The 24,194-nt window shown below is 30.1% G+C and overlaps 1 non-coding gene across 1 annotated transcript; it reads right to left on the bottom strand.

Annotated features, from left to right (window-relative positions):
- Positions 1 to 369: 369 nt before the first annotated feature.
- Positions 370 to 442, bottom strand: TRNAF-GAA. The gene has a single exon. It is a non-coding gene; the product is annotated as a tRNA-Phe (tRNA).
- Positions 443 to 24,194: the final 23,752 nt, after the last annotated feature.

Raw genomic sequence — 24,194 nt, 5'->3', positions numbered from 1 at the left:
GCGTTCGGATTAGTCTCCAGATGCATTTGGATGCCGCACAGAATAATCTCTCCCATCTCTAAGACACAATTTAATTTCATGCTTCTTTTTTAATAGCCAATATTCTACGTCATAAAGCATTATATTTCTAACAACCATCTTATAATACTTTTTTCCTTAAATATACTATAAAATGTGAGAAAAAAATAGAAATTTGATATATTATTATAATTTCAAAATAAATTATCAAATTTGATTAAAATATTTTGAAAATCTTTTTTCCTATTAAAATTACGATTAAGAAGCCGCTTTCTGATTATATGGAAAAAATTAATAAAACTTTTATACTAGATTTTTTTAAGAAAAAACAAAAAGTCCAACCGTACTATATGCGGTGAGCGTGGATCGAACACGCGGCCTTCAGATCTTCAGTCTGACGCTCTCCCAACTGAGCTATCCCCGCATTTGATGTTTATGGCGAGGTTCATAATTATTTAACTAACTAATTCTCAGAATAGAACGTTCTCTTAAGAACAAATAGAACATAAAATAATATTTAATATCAAATATCTTTATTTTTTTTAAGTTCAAATATATATTGCAAGAATTTTATTTGACACACTAATTTCTTATAAAATAATTTTATTTCTCTGATTGGAGGATATGTGCCGCTCAATCTAATATGTTTTGATATCTTGAGGTCCTGAGGTAATTTTTTATCATAAGTAAAAGGAAAATTTAGAGCTATATTGTGCATTGAAATTTGTGATTTTTTAAATTTATTTTATGATTTTATGGTGGTAAATTTATCTGAGTTAAGCAATAATCTTATTGCATTACTTGTAAATATTCTTCATTAAAAATTCATTTAATTTAGAACTATATATATTTTAATAACTTTATAAATTTATTTAAGTTAGCAGTGCTATAAATGCTTATCAATAGCTAAAAAGAATCTTAAAAAATATATATTTTTTGCTAAATTTTTTTATGTTCAAATCATCATAATTGCACGGGTTTGCATTTCCGACCCGTTTACCAAACCGGGTCGGGTTAGGGTCGACTCGTTTAAACCCGGGTCAGTTCCGACCCGGCCCGTGACCGAAATTGACACCCCTAATTTCAAGATTTGTTTGGGACGGTCTTTTTACTGCTTCTTAAAGCAGCTTTATAATACAAATTTTTTAATATTTATATTAAAAAATTGCTTTAAAAAACAGTAAAAAAGTTGTTCCAAATAAAACCTCAGTCCATTAGAATTTCTAATAACTTGAACATTATGAAGTTGTTGATAACGTTTTTAGGCGACTTTCCAATGTCTATGTCACCGTAAAGTTTGGTGGCCTAAAATACGTCGCATTAATGTTTTTGGAAACTGACTAGTGTCTAGGCTACAATACATTTTGGTGGTCTAAAATATGCTGCATTACCCTCTCTCCTGGTTAGCCATTTTAGACACCCGGCCGCATATTTTTGATAACTGTTCTATTTATTGATGAATTTTAGTGGCTCTGTTTTGAACTAAGTGATAGTTATAAGAAAATTCTCTCTAATAAAAAATCTTGGAATATGATTTTAGTACTAAAAAATTATTTTAAAAAGTATTAAAAAAACTATCTCAAATTAAGCCTAAAATACATTATATTTAGGCATTTTCTCTTCTTTAAAAGTAGAATCTTCTAAAGCTGTAGGCTCTAGTAGAACTATTTCTTTGTCAAAACACCAACTATGTGGTAGATGTTATATTTATCAAAAATTTGTTTGATTAGCACGTATCTCCATGCAAAATTTGAATTGAAAATGTTTGAAATTAAATTCAAGATCATATGATTTCAGTAACCATGTAGTAAAATTGGAAGTCTCAACAAGACGAATTCAACGATATCTGAAATAGTCGATCTACTTTGATCCTAAATGAGCTCAAATCAAATACTTCAAAGTGATTAGAAACTTCAGACATTAATTAGATGACTTGATGATCTCCAACTTCCTAATATAATTTTTTTTTAAAGCACCAAGAAAGTAATAGCTAAAAAGAATTGTAGTTACATTTTAAAAAATAAATCATTAAGAATTTTTTTTTTTATATCTTTTGATTGCAACACTTTAAGCAATAGCGAGAAGTGAATTTCTTTGAAAGACTGATTTTTTTTTTTATGAAATAAAACTAACCTTTCTTTAAAAAAAAAAAAAAAAAAAACTTTACAAATATGTTTACAAAACCAAAGTCATGAGTTACTAATATAAATAATTTTTATGTTAGATGTATATTTCTTTAATAAGACAGATTTGATGCATTTATGTGAGATTCTAATTTTATTTTGATATTAAACCTTTTTCTGGAGATATTTAGGTCATTTAAGTTAAATTCACACACATATCATATATGTAAGACTTGAACTTAAGACCTCTTAATTAATAAGTCAAAACACTTGACCAACAAATCAAGATGAACTACGAGATTTAGGCTTCATTTGGAACGGCTTTCTTACTGCTTTTTAAAGCAACTTTTTAGTACAAAAATTAAAAATTTTATACTAAAAAATTATTTTAATAAGCAATAAAAAAGCCATCCTAGTTTGGGCTTGAGTTTGATTAATTAATCAAATTTGAGCTCGACCTCGAGCTTAATTGTATGAGTTTGAGTTGGCTCATGAGCCAACTCGTTTATCATTAATTATTACTATAATTGAGTTCGGTCATAAACAATCAATCACTAATTAATATTAGAATATAGGAGTTCGAATCGGCTCATGAGCCAACACATTTCTATTGGTGTAAACTCCTATATTCTAGTATATTTTAAGTGTATTTTATATTTATAATTTTTAAATAAGATAGTTCATGAGCTGATGAGTTGAGTCGAGTCTGATTCTTTGCTCATCGAATTTGATTCACAAGTCATTTATCCACCTGAGCTTGAGCCGGCTCGTAAGCTGGCTTAACTCATTTACAATCATAGAAAAGTGTCAAATTTGCTTATTTTCCTTGGATGAAATTTTGATTTAACTTCCATCCTCTTAATATTATTTTTTAAAATAATGGACAAATGCAATTAATTCAAATTTACATTTATTAAAGACTTCAAAGTCATAGTAATACTATCCAATGATTTAAAAACCGGACCGGACCGGCCGGCTCAACCGGCTGAACCTGGAACCGGTCAGGCTGCCGGTCCGGATCTATCATTAGAGCCGCTCTGTATTCAAACCGGCCAAAAACCGGTTCAAATACCGGTTGAACCGCCGGACCGTAATAGTTGAGAAGAACCGGCCGATTTCAAAGCTAATGATTTTTGACCGCTGATGGCACATCTAGAAGCTGAAACAACTTTTTGTTCGAATATGATGAGGCGAAACTTCTTTTACACGCAGCTCCTCTTTCTTTCTCCCTTTCTCGCGAACCCTAACGAGCCGAGACGGAGAACGACTGGCGAACGCGTGAGAGGCTGGGCGGAGAACGACTGGGAGAGACGAACGACGGGGATAGACGGACGAACGACGCCTTCTTTCGTGCTATCTCTATTTCCCAGGCATCTTTGTATTCCCGGCTTCTCCCTCTTTCCATTTTGTTTTCTTTGAACAACTCATGCATTTCTCTTCCCAATGCATTTCTCTTCCCAGCTCTTATGTTACCGATTTCGGTTGGATTTGTCCGATCGGTTGGATTTGTCCGTTGGCTTCTCCCTCTTTCCATTTATGCATTTCTATTTTCCAGATCTGTGATTTCAGTTGTTTGATTCTCTAATTTGATCTTGGACATGATATCCCATATTGATTACATGATAGTATCCCAGTTTCACATATCTGATGTCTTTTTCCATTGGGCAGTAGCAGCGGTGATCGATAGAGATCAATGAAATTAGTTCAAACTTTGGCATTTTTGTATCACAATCCTCTGTTTAAACACAGCTATGTAAATATTATGGGATAAATATTATTATGAATATATAATAATTGAGATTAGTTGGTAGAATTTAGTGAAGATAAGATAATAAAAAATAAATATAATATTGCCCAATTTAACATAGAGACTATGTATATAATTAGTAATGAAAAAAAGTACAAAAATCTGTTTAACATTGAGATTAATTTGCATATTTATGTTTGCTTTCTAATGGAGATTTAGCTATGATGTCATATTTATATTATTTGATTAATTTGATATGAAAATAGAATACAGAATGAATTTATTAAAGGAGAGTGTATCATTAATTTTATATATTTTTTAATAATATTATTATTTATTACGTCATCCGGTTCGACCCCAGTTCGACCGGTCGAACCGGTTGAACCGTGAACCTCTCCTTCTACCGGTTCGTTGTCCGGTCCGATTTTCAAAACCTTGATACTATCAACTAATCCATAACCTTATCCCCATTTTTTTCTTAATTGATTCTTTTTTAATCATTTAATTCATGAGTACACCTAAGATTAATTATTATTTATTAAAATTGATTTTTTAAAAATTCTCTAATCAAATAATCATTGGTCTAATTAAAATTTTTATATATATATATATATATATATATATATATAGTAATTGGTTATCATGAGAAGAAAGTCATAAACAAAGTCCACAATGGAATTTGTTGCAAACAATAGTAGGTAGACCTTCTTGTCTTTATTTCTCAACTAATTCCTATATTTGTAGCATAAGGCCTATTATGGCACCAAGCATGCGCCATTAATGTATCAATTATACATGTGGGGGAAGATTTTCAAAGATTTCGGCACTTCTCCCACAAAACATATAGCTCATTTTGATTTGTTCGTTGGGAGTAGGGTTGTAAATTAATAGAGTCGAGTCAAGCAGTGGTAATTTTGAGCTGAACTTGTTTAGCTCATATTGAGCTCCACCTAGAGCTCAAGCTAGCTCAAGTCGAGCTTGTTTAATGAGCTCCAACTCGGCTCATAGTAAAAAAATCAAGCTTGAGCATGACTCGATTGAAAAGCTTGAACTCGACTCGTTTGTGAAGCTCAAAATTTTGTTATTTTAAAAAAATTCTTAAGAAAATATTATATTAATTTTTTTAAAAAAATATACTTTAAAATCGGGTAGTTCGACGATCTAATGAGTCGAGTTGGAATAAGCTCGAACTCGAGCTCCTTTAGTAAAATAGCTCGATTACAGGCTTGAGCTCGAGCTAGAAACACGATAAGCTCTACTCATGAGCTCGTTAGCGAGTCGAGTTTGATCCTGCTCGCAAGGCGGCTAGGCACACTTACACCCCTAGTTGGGAGCTTAGGCTACAAACTAAAATGTCTTTTACTCGAAGCTTGCATATGTGATGTATATATGTGTTTATATTTAATTCCTTCAAAACTCCAAAAAGAACTTCTCCCACAAAGCACGAAATTTAAGAAAATATTTGGTGAAAAATTATAACTTACCCCAACATGAGTGGGAAGAGTTGATTTATACAAAATTTTCTACTTTATTGAAATGCTAGTTTTATTATTCAAATTTATAATTTTCTTATTTGTTCTATGGCTATCATATAGAATTTTTGTGTGCTAGAATATACACAACAATATATAGATAAAGAATTTAACATCTTAGCGATTTCAGGTTAAATTTTTACGAGCTAGAAAATTTGCAGCAAGAATATAACAAAAAAAAAAAAAATTGTAATGAGATTGGAGCGAAGATTTGGTTGATTATTAACTGGATTCATATTTTTAAAATATGACATGGATAACGCAATGTAATGATGTTATCATTGATATAATTATTATTTAAATATTTTTTTTTTGTCTTTCAAAAACTTTAAATTAAAGATAAATAAAATATTTTTTCCCTAATTTCAATAAAATTTATATACCATCAACATTATGTGGGAGCATTTTAGATATTGCTCATGAATTGTTATTATCATGTAACATTGTGCTAATACATGAATTATTATCATCATTTCTAATGAATTTCTTGCTCTACAAAATTTCTATTGAAAGTTCTTATAAATTTTGTTCATGATGAATATTTCTAAATCATTTTAAGAATTCTATTTGCATTAATACTTTAACATAATTGATTTGCCTTGAAATTTATTGCTTTGCTCGCATAAAATTCATATAAAAATAATACATTATAAAAGGTTTTAATAGTTGCTTTATATTAGAAAACTACTATAAAATTGAATAAATATTTAGGTGAAAAGAAAAATAGGAAGCGAAGTAGTTATAATCATAATGTTGCAAAACTCTTTTAACATTCCACATCCATGATATATTATCTATTAATGAATTAACAAGACTAAAATATCAATCTAACAAACTGACAGAACTTCTATCTTCTATCAGAATCTACCCGACAAGCTCTTTCCCTTTTATGAAAAGTAAGCCAATAACTAAAGTGACTAATTGCATATTGCTTAACAAATTATTTAAAACTCACTAAAGTATCACTATAGGAAAAAAACAATTACCGGTGGTTTGTTCCATTAGTTAATATTAATTTTCCGGCGGTTAGTAGACCGCCGGAATAAAGCACGTAGGAAACAAATTGCAGCAGTCAATTTCCGGCGGTTTACTTCACTAGTGGCTTTCCGGCAACACAAACGACCGGTAAATTCCGACGGTCATAGCGTAGGTGATTGCCAGTTAATTATCGATGGCTTACCGGCCATCTTAAATGCTGGTTTTACTGGCGGCTGGACCGCCGGTTGACCGTCGGTATGTACCGGCAACTTGATTAAAATTCCGGCGGTTAAAATAAGCATCCAATATTAATGTTTCCGGCTGCCAAACCACTGGTTAGTCTCCGAAAACCTGTAGCATTTTCAAAAAAAAAAAAAGTTAACAACCCCCCTTTTTTTTCTCCTATTTTCACAATACTTGCACAAAATTCAAAACATAAATAATAAATAAATGCAACATGCCACCATAATCAACCTACAACTGGACTCCAATATATATATATATTCAAATGAAATCCACAATAAGCATAATCAAATGTTTAAACAAAGAGAAATGTATATGTTCTACAATAAACATAAAATATAAAATCCACAATAACATGTCCAAAATACACCAAAAAGTTCATAAAAAAAATAAGAGCACTAATCATCCTCCGTGTACTCGCTGCCTTGTGATTCATGTGTCGATTTTTGCTCTTTCTTCTTTTGATTTTAATCTTTATAGGATCGCAGCTCTTCCTGCATCTCATTTTGATCATTTCTCATTTCTTCTATCTCTCTCGTTAGCACTGCAATGCTCTGGCTTACACTTTCTTCAACTCCACAAGGATCATAAAATGCGGAGGTGGATTAACTGCCCTCATAAGCATAGATATATAATTAATTAATTTAAAGCTTTTACTAGTTATTGTCTATATTCAGTATGAGGAATAGATCCATCAGTCTAAATAGAACTTCCTAAACCCCCACAATCAGTTGTTCTGTTCTGCTTATTTTACTCTCTCACTTTTTTGAACTCAAGGCTCTCCCAAGCTCTACTCAAATATGCACATACGCCTTCTCCAATTCATAATGGATGCTACCCGAACTTTCTAATATTCGTTAACATGTCCCTAAGATGGGTCGATCATTTCTTCTCAAAACTTATTCTGATCCTCGTGCTATGCTCAGGCAACCACCTAAAATCTTTCTATAAAAAAATATACGTATAACAAATAATATTAATATAAATTAAATCAAATATTTTAAATCATGCTAAATAAATATAACTAAAATTCTCTAAATCATATATCCCTAATTTCCTTTGGAATCTTCTTCCATAATAAGTAAGGAGCATCATATTTACTCTGTATGATGTCCCGAATCTTGTGGGTAGGTAGCCTTGAGGTATTGAAGCTGCATGTTAAATTTTTTATCAATAACATATAATATATTAAATTACAATAACTTTATAAAATAAACTAAACTTATGTAACACCATTAGGCTCAATATATAGACGCTTCTTTGCTTCAGGTGCAGGAATCCCAGCACCAATCTCTTCTTATGTAGATAGTCCATCGTGTTCTGGCTATACATTATATGGGTAATAATAAGGGTGGGGGTAAATAGGGTAAGGGATGGTGGATGGAACAGTTTATGATATTGGGGGAGGGGGATAATATGGATAAAATGGAGCTAAATGTGTCCAATCTAGAGAGAGAAATCAAGGACTCTTCGACATAAGAGGGAAGTACCCAGAAAAGGGTGGTGGTACACCAACAATAGCTAGATCTAACTGTCCCTGACCCTACTCACTAGGGGACTACTGTTAACTCTTGGGTGGTGGTGGTGATGGTATCACTGGTATAATTGATCTCTGCCCCTCACTTTCATCACCCTCTCTAGGTCTGCTTGGTTTAATGCTCAAATGTTTTTTACGAGAAAACTTTGAAGTGAAGGATCTACAAGGAGGATCGTCACCTGAAGCTATCCATATTAAAAGAAGCAATTAGTAAATTAGTGTAACATATAAAAAAATAAATTGTAAGTGTTCCAGATATTTATATAAGTAGAAAAAAATAGAATGTAGATAAATTAGTTATAATAAATATAAAGAATTATAGAATATACAATAATGATTAAAATTTAAACATGATTTGATTAGAGACATTTAGCAAGATATATTTACTAACTTGAAATACAATTCAATAAGCACATTACAATAAATTTAATCACTTAAATTATAAGAACTATTTAGAATCAGGAATATTTTTATTGCTTTCCAGGATATGTTCACTTTCATCCTCGTTCTCACTTGATGAGCTAGTTGAACTATTTATATCTTCTAGATGCATTTTAATATTATGGGTTATAGTTGACATCTCCTCAATTTTAATAGACCTATAATTTGACATCTCATCTTCTTGATATGCAGTTTCTATGATGTATTATTTATTAATTATCCCCCGTGCTTTTATTTTTATAATAGCCAGCTAATCTTGTTTATTCCTACGACCACTAGGATATTTGCTGAAATAAACTTGAATAGCTTGACTTGCTAACACAAATGGATCAAATTTCTTATATCTTCTACTATATTTTACGTATACTAAACATTACGCTGGATGAACTCTTATGCCTCTATTTTGTACTAGATCATACCATTGACAGTTAAATAAATATATAAAGTTCTCATCTTTTCTTGGATACTCAAACTCAAGAATCTCATTTAGAATATTATAATAATCATACTCATCTTCTTCATGAGTATTCCCTATAACACATATTCCATAATTTTCAATTTTTATTCTTTTACTCCATAACTTGGAATAAAATCTGAACTCATTCACTATGTATATTGGTCAGGTCTTTACTTTTCACATTGGCCCCCCATGCTAGTATTTGCAGACCTTTATCGAAACACTTGTTATCAGCATTATGCACTTAAGAAAATTTTTAAATATTAAGATTTTTAGTATTAAATAAGATGTAATTCAAATAAAAGTTTTAAAATTTAAGGGCTCACATAAGATCTAAACAAACTGGGAATTCATTTGCAATAACTTGCTCAACATCTATAGTATCTATTAGAGGAAAATTACTTACGAAATACCTAGTGACAAATCATCCAAATAAGACTTTAATATTTCAAACCCCTAAACATTATAGAAGAACATACTCTAAGATTGATTGTACTTCTTCACAATTCAGTAGCATATATAAAGTCACTATTTTAATTTCTAAATTATTGATGAATCTTTCAACACATTTGTCACTATATTTTATATAACTTCTAAAGACTGATAATGCAGCATGTAATTATTCTTCTACATCAAAATCCATGTTACGAACAATTTTTTTTATTGCACTCCTTACATGAGGCTCAAAGTAGTATGAGCAAAAATGAGTGGTTTATTGAGACAAATATGCTTCATAGTTCAATCCTTCTGATCGTGCTTATTTTTAACATATTTTTTTAACTTATTCAAATATATGTTAAATGATTATAATTATTAAGTTAGAAATATATTTTTTCAACATGTTCAAAAATATTTATGACAACTTAATAAAAATATATTTCACCTCTCGAAAGGGTACATCCAATGATATTTTATAGGTCCACTAACTCTAGCTTCATAAGGTAGATGGACTGAAAGATATTTTTTTTAACTTGTATAGGATGATTAGTATATTCTCCTCGCTCCTCCATAAAATATCTTTGCTTAGTTTAGATAAATATATGTATTTGAAGAAAATGCTAAGCTCACTCAACGGATTCAATATGTAATATGGTAACATACATACTATGATTGGAAGGAGAACCTTTATAATTATGTGATAATTATGACTTTTTAATCCAAATAACCTCATAAATTTAAGGTTTACACATCAGCATAAGTTTGAACCATAGCCATCATGCATTTTTAAACCTTTAAATCACTAACATATTGATCTTTTTTGCTCTAACGTGAAAGAGTAAGGTGTTTTGGGCTTCATTATTTTGCTGTCGCTCGTTCTCACTAACTCCAGATTTTTTTTATCGGAAGTACTCTTTAATATCCATCCCAACTTTAACATTATCCTTGCTCTTATCTTTAATAATCATAATTATGTTAAAAATGTTATCCAAGAAGTTCTTCTCAATGCGTATAACATTCAGATTATGCATTATCAAATTTATTCTATAATATGATAATGTACAGAAAATACTTTTCTTAATACAATTATTTTGAACACCATATCCCAAAAATTTAGAATATGATAATATTAAAAATCAATAATTGATGAAAAGTTAGAAAGTTTCTGTAGTATGTCATCACTACTTAATCTTGGTGAAGGAGGTGACCTCTCAACTTTATTTTTAACGAATGATTCCTTATTCCTCCTAAACGGATGATCAACAGGTAGGAATATATGATGATAATCAAACTAAATATTTTTCGATTCATATTTTACTGTGAAAGCTTTAGTATTCTCCATACAATAAGGGAAAACTAATTTTCTTACTGTGCTCCAACTAGACAACATACCATATGCTAAAAAATTATCAATGGTTTAAAGCATTGTAGCTCAAAGGAAAAAAATTTGTTTGGTTTAGATGTCATATGTGAGGACACCTTCTTTCCATAATAATTTGAGATCATCAATTAATAATTATAAAAAATATCAATTTTTGCTTTTGGATTATGTGATCCATGTATTATAAGTGCTAAGAACATGTACGAAATAGTCATACACATCTCTGGTAGAAGGTTGTATGATGTTAGTATAACTATCCAATAAGAGTATGTTGAAGCTGCTTGACTATATGGAGTAAAACTATCAGCATATAATCTCAAGAGGTGAAATATGTTTGTTTTAAATTGAGGCACATTATATTAGTAAATTAGTTTGTTTTAAATTGAGGCACATTATAAGTGCGATAATGAACTTTTGTTGCATCATCCTTATAATATAATATATATCTATTGATACAACAATTAATTTTTGTAGCAGTGAGATCCAACTTAGATACTAATTTATTCATTTGGTACAAATCTAAGGGACTTAAATTATCTGTTGGATTTATTTTCTTGAAAATATCAATGAAGTCATTAAAATAATCACGAGTAATATTATATTCAATTTTGATACTTTGCATCCTCATTGTTATTAATAATTTTGAATGAGTTTTGCAACCATCCCAAATTAGTTTTAAGATGTGTGTAGTAACTTAATGAATTTTTTAGTTTCTGCATTTAGTGGCTCTTCCACACTAGCCATTAAATTAGGACCTGCTACATCAAAAATAAGTTTTTCATACGGTCTAATCATTTGATCTTCATTAAATATTTCGAAAGCTGTGGATGGACCAGCATGAGTATCTCTATGTGGCTCATACTCGGCATGTGAGACTCAAATCCAATAGTTTAGAACAAATCCCCTATGATATAAATAAACCTTTACATCATCGGGCTTGAGGAATGCTTGATTTTTATGCTTCGAATATAAGCATCTAAATAATCCATCGAACTTAAAGGAAGGTAGTTGAGATACAACTTGAATAAAAGTCTCAACTCTATGTATAAATTCATATGTCAATCCTTTTCAGCCTGGTAAAAATTTGTTATACATCTAATATCTCTCATCTTATATAGTCATTTAGATGTTAAAGCAAATGTTCCCTATATAGTTATGAAATCAATTATTAGAAGATATGCATCCTGAATAAGTGTGCTTTACTTGAATGCATTCACCAACCATCCAATAACAATTTTAGGGTTCAATACTACGTTTGAACAAGATATTTAAGCATTATATGTCTAACCACCATCTTATAGAATTTACCCTTAAGTTTGAGGGGGACTTTTCTATCACACAATAAGTTTGAAACATTCCTCCACTTTAACCATCCAACTTGAATTATATTAATAATAACCCTATCTATTTCACCATCACTCAAATAATAGGTCAAATATATTTAAAATATATACTCTTATTAATGACTTGATCACTCAAGGTCACAATCCCTCCATAATAACTATTATTTAAAATATATACTCAATGAAAAAAAAGATAATTCTAACAAGTTTTTTTTTATCTTAAATAAAATTTTCAACAACATAAGTTTACTTGAATTAGAAGAATACTTCACAATACAAGTTCCTCAAATAAAAGATTGAAATACTAATATCTCAAGTGACTTGCTTAATATGAAATATCAAAATTTCTCAAGTAGATTATATATCATGTTATATCTATGTCACAGTCCATTACATATGCAAGATAATCTAAGTAATGGAGTAAAGCAAAAATAGTAATGGTGCAAAAGAAAAAGTACAAACTAATTCTACTATGGTTCAACACCAATGCTTACATCCACATCTTGAATTCTCCTTTAGAAAGATAAACTACTTTCTTTTTTAAACACTGCAAAGCAGAAAAAAAAAACTCTCTTTCATAGGTGATAAACAAAACTGTAAGTCCTATCTTCTACTCCAAACAAAGCATACTACTATTGCACATTACCTAATCCACCAATGCATACAATTAAGAACTTAATTTAGAGTTCCAAGATCTATTACATAAACAACTCGACAACTCTCAACATAGCCAAATCATTAATACCAAGAGAATCACAATGTATAGAAAAGATGAAGATAAATAATAGTGCACTCTCACATAAGAAAAATCTCTCTCTGCCAATGAAAGATCAAAGAAGTTTTCCACAAGAATACTCTCCTTTCTATGCTTTTTGTAACTAACATTGTGTGTTCTCCATTTAGAGTTTGATACAAAATAATTTTATATTAAGTGCATTTACCAAAAAATTAATTAACTATACTTTAAAATTAAATAATAAATAGTAAGTAATAATGATATAAAATTTAATTAGATATTAAGTATAATGTTATCATTAAATGTTTAATATTATCTTAAATATTTAGCTATTTAAAATGATATTATATTATTTATTTATTCCAAATTTGTGTATTTATTGACTACACCACAATTGATAGATCCAAAGCCCAGAATGAGAAAAATGGAGGGTTGCATTAGGTAGTAAAAAACTATCATAAATTTTATCGAATAATCATGACATAAATCCTTTAATACATTATGTTAATGCTAGGACATTCCCTAAGCGACGTGTTGTATGGACTGAATACATCAAAAATTGTGCAATGGTCGTTACGCAGATGCTCAGATAAAATGTTAAATAAGCAAGAGTTCTCACATCATGGATAGATATGGACACTGAAACTAGTCCATGAAACTTGAATTAACATAAGAACTTAGAATATAAATTCCCTTATTAGAAAATTAATAAAATTAATATATATTATGATTCATATGAAGATAAATATTCAATGTATTCGAAAAACTAAATGGGTCGGAGAGAAAGTTAAGAAAATTAATTATTTATGATTTAAACAATGTTATTCAGGCATGAGTCTTACTAAAAAAAGGTGTATGTGTGATTATAGATAATAATTTGAAAGATGATATTATAGATATAGAGATTAATAGAATGAGAGATAGAATTATTGTTTTAAATATTATTATTGATACTTAGATTATTAATATTATACGTGCTTATGCTCCTCAAGTAGAATTAGATATGTATTCAAAATAAAGAGTTTGAAATGACTTAGAAGAATTAATATAAAAGATATCTCTTGACGGCAGAGTTCTTATTAGATTAGATTTAAATGAACATGTTAATAGAGATGTAGAATATTTTAAAAGTATTTATGATGGCGATGGGTTTGGAGGTACTAATGAAGGTGGTAGGATCATATTAGATTTTAATCTAGCTTATGATTTTGTAATTATTAATATCTTTTTTTTTTTTTTTGAAAAGAGAGTAGCTAGTATCTCATTACTTATAAGAATGGATATAATAAAACTCAAATTGATTATTTTCTTAAAAGAAAAAATGAATATTCATCCATATTGCAAAGATTGTAAAGTGTTTATAAGTAAAAGTTTTTGTACCCGACGTTGTTTATTATTTTTGGGCCTTAATATGAAATAGAGGAATATGAAAAAAAAAAAGTAAAATATTGTTTGAAGATTAGATGGATGCATTTAAAGAATACTAAAAAAAATATTTTCAAGAGTATAATTTAAGTCTTAAGATTTTTATTGTACATGAGAAAGTTAATGTTATGTGCGAAAAAGTAGCTAGTGATATTAAGAATGTTGCAAATGCTGTGCTTGGAGTAACAAAAGAAAAAACTTTTAATAGTAAAAATAGTTGGTGGTGAAATCAAAATATGCAAGAAAAGATAAAAAATGAGAGGCTTTGTTATAAAAATTAATTTAGGTGAAAAGCTCAAAAAATTTGCAAATATACACTTAGGAAAATAACTAATTTCTTGGTCTTTTATGTCGGAAATCAATCAATTTCCATTGGAATAAAACATTTTTGGCAATTTTTTGATGGAAAATTGTCCATCAGTAAAATACGCGTAGGAAAATAAATGCAAGCCAAAATATCCGCCTTAAACATCTCTAGCAAATTTTTGGTGGAAATTTTTTCCATAAAAAAAAAAAATCTAGCAAAAATAAAGAAAATTTCCAACAAACTAGCTACTCGCGAGCGCTCGCTCCTATTGCCCGTCTGCTAGTTGCCCGAGCACCTGTGGCTGCCAGCCCACCTTTAGTGAGGCACTCCTTCGAATTATCTAGCATCCATCCACTCTGTTGCAAAGCAAAATTTGTTAAAATTTTTACTCTTTTATATTTAAACTTTAACGCGCAGAATATTAAAATAAATAATTAAGTAAAATAAATATTAGTTAATTCAAATTAGTTAATCAGCTAATTTAAATTAGTTAATTAGTTTAGTTCATTAGTTAATTAGTCAATTTAAATTAGTTAATTAGTCGATTCTTTTTTAATTATTAATTATAAATATATTATTATTTCTTAGAAATTTTCAAACTATGCCAGAAATTTGTTTGAAATATCTCATTAAAAATTCGCCGGAAATTCATTGCAAGTTCGTCTAAAGTCTGCTGGGAATATTCTGCCAAAATTTCCCAGAAAATCTCTCAAAAATCCACCGAAATTTGCGGCGCAAAAATCTTGCTAGAAATTCCACTAATAATTAGCATTTTTTCTAAAGTGATATAAGAAGGTCATAACGCACCTAAGAAAGAAATATGTGATATAATGAATTTTAGCCTTTAATAATTTATATAATATGATAGAACTAAGATCTTTTTTATATAATAGACTAGTATTATAAATTTTTTACTTAATTAACTTACAAGAGTCCTTCAGTTGACCTCATCAATTAGACTTTAATTCCATTTTTTCGAGTGTTTTAAAATTTATTCAATAATAATAATAATAATAATATTAATATCAAGTTTTTTTCTCACTGCATGAATCACTTTTCTCTATTATGTCATATTAAGGATTAATTATCTTGTGCGGACGATGAACATCATCCGAAGACCAACCAGAATGCGCTACATCACCCATGGTTGTATATCGCGGCTCGGTATCACTGACGTAGATGCACCTGATCAGTGGCCTCCGAATGTAGAGCTGCGTCTCGCCTCCACACAGAATAATTCCTTCATATTAAAAATAATTTAAAAGATTCACGTCATAATTATTCGATGAGTTTTATATGATTAACATTTATCTAATATAATCTTTACTTTTTTAAGACTTGAAATCCGACAACTGCAATATTTTCAAATTTATTCATCAAGTAGATATATTTGTTTGGTAAAAAAATATATAAATAATTTATTTTTTAATCAAATAAAGACAAGGTCTGATGAAAGATGATGGCGTGTGAAATTCAAAACTTAGGGCCAACAAGTTATACATGGCATCATATTATTGGTCTAGCTACAGTTTGGTGTATGAATTGGCTCTATAATACTAATCATTATGAGAGCGTTTAAATTAGATGGGATATAAGTTGTGTGACATTATCTATTTGTTTTTTTTTTTTTTGAAATATATAATATTAAAAAAAAAAAATTATTTATTTTTTATCTATTTATTTTTTATATTTTTATCTATTTATTTTTTATATTTTTATTTGGATTCTTTATTAATAGCTCTAAAAATTTATTTGTTTTTCACCTCTAAAAATTTTTTATGTTACTAAATGAAATATTTTTTTATTAAAATATTTAATTATATTATATTTATAATTTTATATTTGTGAATTTTTAAATAATTTATATTTATAAATTAAATTTAAATATGTAATATAAATTAGCAATAATTTATATTAAATTATAGGATTATTATCTTTCTTTATTTTGTTAATTTTATTAAATATTTATAATAATATTATTATTTATTACATCATCCGGTTCGACCCCGGTTCGACCGGTCGAACCGTGAACCTCTCCTTCTTTCGGTTCGGTGTCCTGTCCGGTTTTCAGAACCTTGGCATTTCCTTCATGGATTTATATCCTTCATAAAGAAGATAATTTCATCAACTATGGCATTGCAATTGGGCTAAGTTGATTCTTTCTCCATATTTAGCTAGCTTTGTTTTGAATATCCGCTGCATTTAAAACTATTAGATTATCTTTTAGACGGAAGTAATATATGTGCCACGTATATCCAAATATCTCAAAGGTCTAGTTTAAGTTAAGTCTATCTAGTTTGATGCAACTGAGTCAAATCAAAAAGATGGATATAATGAACTTGCTAAAGTTTAGCATGAACTCTCCTGAAAGTATGCTTGGTGCATGGCTTAGCAAAATCAACTTGCCGTAGATCAAAGGCTACTCCTGTCACAACCCAACTAGAAATGATCCGATACTACTACATAGATCATACTGTGTTCGATTGTGACAAGATGGACCCCAGGATCCAGTTAGACAAAACTTAATTAAAATTTTCAATTTATATACTAAACTTAGCCACTTCTGAGAAAAAATGATTTCTATATATCATCCAAGATACATATACAATATAAGGTGTCTACAATAGCACATAGAAACATATAATATAACTAAATAAAAGTCAAAATTGCAAGATAAAACTAACCAAATCAAAAGGCATACCTACAGTACAAATCAAAATCTTTGTCTCCGTAACATATATATAAAATATTATGTCATAAAAGTTTTGCCATTACGAAGTTTTCCTTTTTTTTAACAAAAATATCATTTTTATTAGAAAATTTTCAAAAATAAAGAATCATAGAAAATTAAAATAGGCAAAACATAACCTATCTCGATCCAGACAACTGTCTCAACTATAGGCCAATAGCCAAAAATGACCCGAAGAGGTTCAAAATAGATTTTCTCTCTCCCAAATCCCTCTCCTTCTCTCTCTCCTACTTTGGCTGGCACGGAGTTTGAATGCAATGGAATAATGGATTTAAAATATATTTAAAGTGTAGCTAGTGGCCTAGCATTATGGTGCTAGTTCATTTTCCAAAAATTTGAGACTACTAAACTTAAATATCATAATTTGGTACCTTGGCACTATTGTACCCCGTGCTCGAACACCCAATATTATGGCACTTAAATAGCAAAAATTAAGAATTTTTGCCAAAATGCAATTCAAATCCTTGGAACCCATTCTAGAACACATGCACCACTTTTTCACATACCAAAACACTTCCAAATGCATGTAAATGGATTTAAAACATAAAATTTTAGATATTTGCCTTTTTCTACTTTGGTCAAATTAGTCTAAATTATATTATCGATATCCTCCTGTAGGTATCATAACTCTCCCCTCATAAAAATGTCAACCTTTGAAATTTCTAGATGCGCCAAGAGGGGGGTGAATTGGATGATTAAAAACTTCTTTAATAAAAAGAAATATCTTTTTATGACTTTATGCGGAAGCGAATTTCATTCACATTAAAAAGATAAATAATCAATTTTCATTCACGAAATAAATCGCAATAAAAAATATATTTGGAAATAAAGTGCAGAAAAAAATAAAGGAAAGAACACACCAATTTATAGTGGTTCGGTCAAACCATGACCTACGTCCACTCCCAGAGGCACCCTCCGAGTATTACACTAAACCTTTAGTGATTCTCCTTTAGCTCCCACAGCTAGGCGGAGAAGCCCTTACACAATCACTTCCACCTTCCCCGGTGCGGCGGAGGAGCCGGGTCCTTTGACACCAATGAGATCTTCTTCTTCTCAAAACTTCCTTCAAGACGAACCTTGAATCCGATGGTACAGAGATGCAAGCTCGCCGGAGCAACCGTGTGATCTCCTTCACACTCACTTGAAACCCCCTCCAAGGATCTTCTCCCTCTCTCAAACTTCACCCTTTCCTCTCTCCCTTTCAAGTCATCTCTTCAAGTTTTCTCCAAAAGAATGAAGACACAATGGCTGCCAAAGACTCTTATAAAGTCTTATGAGAGTGCTTAAATAGAGGGCTAAAAAAACCCTAAAAATACTCAATTCAACCGTCAAATATCGTACCGTACGATCTCAAGATCGTCCAGTACAATGTGCAGAAATTGACCTGTTAGTATTGTACGATCCAGTTAGTACAGTACGATCCAGTTCGTACAGTACGATCCAAATGACAAATTTCAGCCGTTTTGATTGCATAATCTCAGGATTAACTTAGGCAATATTTCAAACATCGTACCGTACGATTATTATCGTACAGTACGATTATACAACTGTTCAAATTCAAAATTTTCCCTAATTTAATGGACGGCGGGCTTTCTAATTATAACATATCGTATAGTATGATGTGGTGATCGTACAGTACGATTAGTTATATTCAAAATTAATTTTTTCAGGAAAAGTAAATATTTAAATTTATTTCTGTTGCACCAGATCGTATAGTACGAAATAAATTCGTACAGTATGATGAACATAAAAGTTAAAATATTTATAATCATTTTTTGCTCCCTCTGTGTGTGTGCATGATCAACAAACTAACATACATCATTATAAGACTTGACTCAATAAATGAAAATTACAGACTCATTTAATACGATCAATTCTACGCAATCTTGAGCTTTGAATCTTCAAAGAACGGTGCATGATGTACCTGAAATATTAGTTAACATAGAAAGAAATATGCACTGCAAATACCAGGAGAAATAAAAGATTAATAAATATTATTTGTTATCATCAAAATCATACACTCGGAAGCCCGAGTTGCAACAACCTTGACATTCTAATTCAAGAAAATTTAGAATTAATATGGATATAGTTGTCGTATCTCAGATTCCTTTTCCCAAGTAGCCTCTCTAACGATCTTATGCTTTCACTACACCTTAACTATTAGAATTCTTTTGCTCTTCCATTTCCTCAAATTATGTGCTAGAATCTTGTCGAACTCTTCCCTATACTACAGATTTGTTTGAACCTCAACACATCAGCAAATAACATCTTTCCAAAATCAGATACTCACTTCCACAAAGAAGATACATGAAATATATTATGTATATTTGACATATGTTCAATCAATAATAAGTTATAAGCAAAACTACAAATCTGCTCAATCATCTCAAAAAGCCCAATGTACCTTAGACTTAACTTATGTTTTCTTCCAAATCAGTTGACACCTTTCATAGGGCTTACTTTTATATAAATAAAATCACAAACTTGAAATTCATTAATTTTGTGCCTCTGATAATAATTTTTCTTCTGCATGTCTTGAGCCAACTTTAATCCTTTTCTAATCAGAAAGAGCTTTGTTGTAGTGTCATCCCCAAACGTTGAACACCTGTCTATCACTTACCTCTAACAAAAAGAAAGGGTCATATACTTCATAAGGAGCCATAACTATGTTAAACTGATAACTGTTGTTATAAGCAATCTTTGTCAGTGGGATATAATCCTCTCAACTACCCCAAAATCTTGAACATGGAGTCTCAAAAGATCCTCTAGTACCTGAATAGTCCTTTTAAATTTCTGTCTATCTATGGATGAAAGTCATACCAAACTACAATTTTGTTCCTAATCCTTACGAAATACTGCTACATAGCCTGGAGGTAAACTTACTGTCATGATTAAGTATCATCACCTTCAACACTCCATGTATTTGGTAATATATATATATCCTTCAGAAAGTCTCTAGAAAATCTGCCTAAAAATTAGTCATAAATATTTCATCGTAATCCACAGAAATTCACTAGAAAATATTATGCTAGAAAGCCGCCAGAAAATTTGTCGGTAATGGGTGATTTTTCTTATAGAGACTAAATGCATTTAAATAATAATTAAACTATACTAAAATTGAAACATTAATAAAAACCTTTATAACAAATTTTAGAATATCCCTTAGGATCCAATTTCTTGTCACTTATTAATTAGCAGAATCCCTCCTTGATAGCTCTCAAGCCTTAGCATCATAACTCATAACATAATAGAATCTCACCTCGATATCCTACTTGCTCCAGCATAACAGAATCCCTTCTCACTCGATCCCAGAATGTCAAATTTCTTTCAAAAATATTATACATATTCAAAATATTTCATTAGATAAAGTAGTATTGAACTCAGTTCAAAAATTATCAAAATGCTTTCTCGATAGGCAACAGAAACACTATTAAGCGAAAATTCACAGTTTCAAAATATAAACAATTTTTTGAGATTGTGTAAAACATCATTTTAAGACTTCAATCATATTATGAATCTATTTTTCAAAGTCCAAATTATTTTCTACTAAATAAAAATTACATAAATTCCAAAATCATGACGAAAAAATTTCCATAAAATATTCAAATTCTTAATCTCTATAACATATTAAAATTATGCCATGAAAGCTTTACCAATATAAAGTTATCATCATTTTTTTGAAACAAAAAATAAATTATATAAAAAAAAAATTAAAAATAACAAAATATTAAAAATTGAGATAGGGAAAATGTAACCTACCTCGATCCAAATAATTTTCCAACCTAGCTTGATGACTAAAAATGTTCTGTATTGGCTCAAAATAGAGTTTCTATCTCTGTTAAATCCTGCTCCTCTCTCCTACTTCAGCTGGGTTAGCAATTGAATGCAATGTAATAGTCGATGTAAAATATATTTAAAATGCATTTAGTGGTCTAGCACTATTACACTAGTTCATTTTCCAAATTTTTGAGACTATAGTACTGAAATGTCAATACTTTGTACATTAGTGCTATTGTATTTCCGCGAGGATCAAACACCCAACATTGTGACACTCAAATAATAAAATCTTAAATTTTTTGCCGAAATGCACTCTATATCCCTAGGACTCATTTTAGAGCATATGAAGCTTTTTTCACACACCAAAATACTTTTGAATACATACAAATGGATATAAAACACAAAGTTCAAATATTTATTTTTTTCTACTTGAATTAAATTGGTCTTAACTATAATGTGATCCTAGAGGTCTCACAACCTCCTAGGTGTTGGCTCAAGAAAAATGGCACGAAAACGAGTCGAAGGATCGGCTCGTGCGATCCTTCCCCTCACGCGAACTGAAGCCGAACAGCAAAAACGAAAAGGGAAGATGAAAGGTGAACCCTAGACTCCTGCGAGGCAACGAAGTCGAACAGGAACGAGAGCTCGAGCCTTTTTCTTTTTCTTTCTGAATTCCTTTCTTCTTTTATTGCTTTCTTTCGTCGAATGACGGTTGTTAGAACGAAACAATGCATCGTTCGGTGATGTGGGGCCGGCGGAGAGGAATGTCGGTTTCTCTTTTTTTTTTTTTTGCTATATTTTTGTACAGTCAACACTAGGTTCAAAAGCTACTCACCATATTCATTTTATCATCAAGTTGGAAAGACTTCATCTCATCCAGTCAACGTTTTGATCTAATAGTGACTTAGAAGTTTATCAACTATCTTTTTTACATTTCGACTACACTCCCATGTATTTTTATAATAACATGTCAAGCCTCGTGATATATTTTATTATTTTATATAGCTCAAAATATAGTCTTTCTTGTAGCCCTAAGCCAATAAATAGAGGCAAGGTAAAGTCATGTCATATAAAGTCATTTGTACTTCTAGCAATCTAATGAAATCCTAGGGCTTCTCTCCTAAAATGTATTAGATTCTTTTCTTTCTCTTTTACTCTTTACTTTTTTATTAAATTTGTCTTGGTATCCTTATTAGTAAAGTTACGGTATTAAAAAGGGATAAATTTGTATCTAACAACCTCAAAATATATAGTGAGCATGAACTAATGCCAAGGATTAGAAACTAAGCACTATGAGCGGCATAGCAGTAAAATTAAGAGGGCACAGTAAACTTGGAGTACTAAGAGTTGGTTAATAAAATATGATTAACAGAGGTAACTAAAAAATGAAATCCTAAGAAGATTCAAGGAGGACTAGAGCATATTCTTAGAGCCACTCTAAGAGTGGAGATACTAGAAGGATTTTTTGAATATATTATATGAAGACTACCCCAAGGTGTAAGAGTGACAACATTAAATTCATTAATAAACAAAACCTATTATTCAAATAATAGTTAAACATCTACCTTTCCACCACAATTGAGTTGAGAAGTAGAAATCTCAACCAATAATTGCATTCTCCAAAGAAATCACTAAGGCACAACCTCTAGAAAAATTTAAACTCTTCTTCTAGATTATAAAAAGCGAAAGTTAAATCTAGCTAACCATATAGCACTTTAAGTTGGTCATTGATATGCATTATGTGATGCTTAATGAATGTTAAGTGTTAGATGATGGGGTAGCCAGAGCCAAGGAAATCTAGAGGTAGTAGGTTGGGGTTTCAAAATGATTGTCAGAGTTATTAAATTCTATGAGTTCAAGAATTCTCTTTACCAAAATTCATTCTCTAATGTGTGGAAATATGACTTATTTATGATTCAATTTTTATATATGATATTTTGGTTATTTTTATATGAGCTCAGACCTCCATGAAAAGGTCTGGAATTTTCTTAATTATTTTACATTTTTTTGGACTTTGAGTGTCTTAGTAAACTCAAAATTTGACAATCTAAGACTCATCAAGATACTCATTTCAAATATAAAAATAAAAATTTTCAACGGCATTTGGTCCATCAACTTGCATCAAGAAGTTTATGATTGTACTTATAAGTGCTTGATTTAAATTTATATGTATAATGTGTGATTTTGGTTCCATAGCACTCATCTCACCTATTTGCAATGTCCTAAGTCAAGACAATAAATTAGCTAAAATTTAGAGTTGGAATGATCTTGAAATTAAAACTTGGAGTTTTTGGCTCAAATAATACATTTTAAGATAAAAAATTACATCAAAATTTGTGCCTGATGAAATCATATTTGCGAACTACATGCAACAAAATTATAAAATTTTAGCTAATTTTTATTGTTAGATTAAGAGTTATTATTTATTAAATAAAAATTGAAAATATATATATCAAAGCTCAAACTTTTGCTTTTTGAACAAAAGACAAATCATAGAAAATGCAATTATAGAGATCCCCCTAATTTTATTATAAAATTTGAATACTTTCATCAAGTGGAGAGAGAGAGAGAGAGAGAGAGAGAGAGAGAGAGAGAGAGAGAGAGAGAAATATGATGTTAGAAGAAATTTGATTTAGTTAAGAGAGTATTGTTAAGGAAGCTAATAAGGTGAAAGATGTTAGAAGAACAATGATTTAATTAATTAAAAGAGTATTGTTAATGAAGTTAATAAGGGGACAGGTGTAGAGAAGTATTGGACCAATAACCAAACACGCAAGTTAATTTCGGGTATTGATACATGCACGCACATAAAGCAAATCACCATTTGTCGTGTATATTTAATGAAAGATACTTCTGATCATCCAAACCCTAAGCAGAACCAACTTCCTCAACTCGACCATAATTTCATTTCCATTAATACTTCATCAATTTTCTATATCTTACATGCTTCTTCTCTTTCTCT

The sequence above is a fragment of the Dendrobium catenatum genome, unplaced genomic scaffold (assembly GCF_001605985.2).
Source record: "Dendrobium catenatum unplaced genomic scaffold, ASM160598v2 fragScaff_scaffold_1089, whole genome shotgun sequence".
Classification (NCBI taxonomy): Eukaryota; Viridiplantae; Streptophyta; class Magnoliopsida; order Asparagales; family Orchidaceae; genus Dendrobium; species Dendrobium catenatum.
This window is presented reverse-complemented; position numbering and strand designations above follow the sequence as displayed.